Below are 1,429 nucleotides of genomic sequence, written 5' to 3' on the forward strand. Positions count from 1 at the left end.
CCAATATTGGGGACGTCAAAAATGCCTATAGATAAATGGGGCTGGGGCATGGTTGCCAAATGAAATGCAGGATTTCATTTAAGTTCGAATCCAGATAAACAACGTGTAACTTTTTCATGTAAGTTTGGCTCAGACATTACATAAAACATGCTTATACTTAAAAACAATTCTTAAATTTTTTTTTTAACATTTATTTCTTTTTGAGACAGAGAGAGACAGAGCATGAACGGGGGAGGATCAGGGAGAGGGAGACACAGAATCCGAAACAGGCTGCAGGCTCTGAGCTGTCAGCACAGAGCCCGACGCGGGGCTCAAACTCACGGAGTGCGAGATCATGACCCGAGGTGAAGTCGGCCGCTTAACCAACTGAGCCACCCAGGCGCCCCTACTTAAAAACAATTCTTAGTGGGGCGCCTGGCTGCCTCGGTCAGCCAAGCATGTGACTCTTGACCTTGGGGTCATGAGCTCAAGCCCCACGTTGGGTCTAGAGCTTCCTTAAAAAAATAAATAAATAAAATAAAACAATTATTAGTTTTGCAGGGGGAAACAAGAGAAATTTCCCATACAGAAAAGCTCCAAGCAATTTTTTTTTAGATTCTCTGCCCTCAAGTAGCTGGAGCGTAACTTTACTCTCAGGTGTGGGCTGTGCCTGGTGGGCCCCGTGTATAGAGTACAGCGTGGGAAGGGGAAAAAAGAGTAATTTTATGGGAGAGAAACCTGATAAACAGTCTCTCTCTCCCTCTCTCCCACTCTCTCTCTCTGCCCTTCCCACACAATCTCTCTCTCAAGTAAATAAACTTAAAATAGATATATATTCAGGGCACCTGGGTGGCTCAGTCAGTTAAGCATCTGACTCTCGGTTTCTGCTCGGGTCATGATCTCACGGTTTTGTGAGTTTGAGCCCCACGTTGGGCTCTGCGCTGGCAGCACGGAGCCTGCTTGGGATTCTCTGTCTCCCTCTCTCTCTGTGCCTCCCCCACTTGTGCTGTCTCTGTCTCTCTCAAAATAAATAAATAAACTTAAAAAATACATACGAAACTTCAACAACCTCGCACCGTGCCCATGGTGCATGCCATCAACAGCCCTCAACGGAGTGATTGCGATCCGTTCGCCCAAGCCCCGTCCTTGCCCCCGAGACTAGTCTCCACACAGCATCGTTATCCCTACTATCCTAAACGTAAATTAGAGCACGCCCTTCCTGGTTAAGATGCTCCCATGGTTCCTTCCCGTCTTGCTCACAGTGAAGGTTGCTGCCCTGAGGGCTGAGACCTCTGCGTTCTGTGCCCTCCCATGTGGGCTCTCCACACGCCGCCCTCTCCTCCTCTCCACGGGCCCCCAGCAGGGTGGGCACCACCTCGCTCCCCTCCCCTTCCTCTCCCAGGAGCACAGCGAGGCTCCACGCCTTCCCTAGGCCCCCACTGCAGTGTCA

This window comes from Panthera pardus, unplaced genomic scaffold (assembly GCF_024362965.1).
Source record: "Panthera pardus isolate Hobbes unplaced genomic scaffold, ASM2436296v1 HiC_scaffold_18, whole genome shotgun sequence".
Lineage (NCBI taxonomy): Eukaryota > Metazoa > Chordata > Mammalia > Carnivora > Felidae > Panthera > Panthera pardus.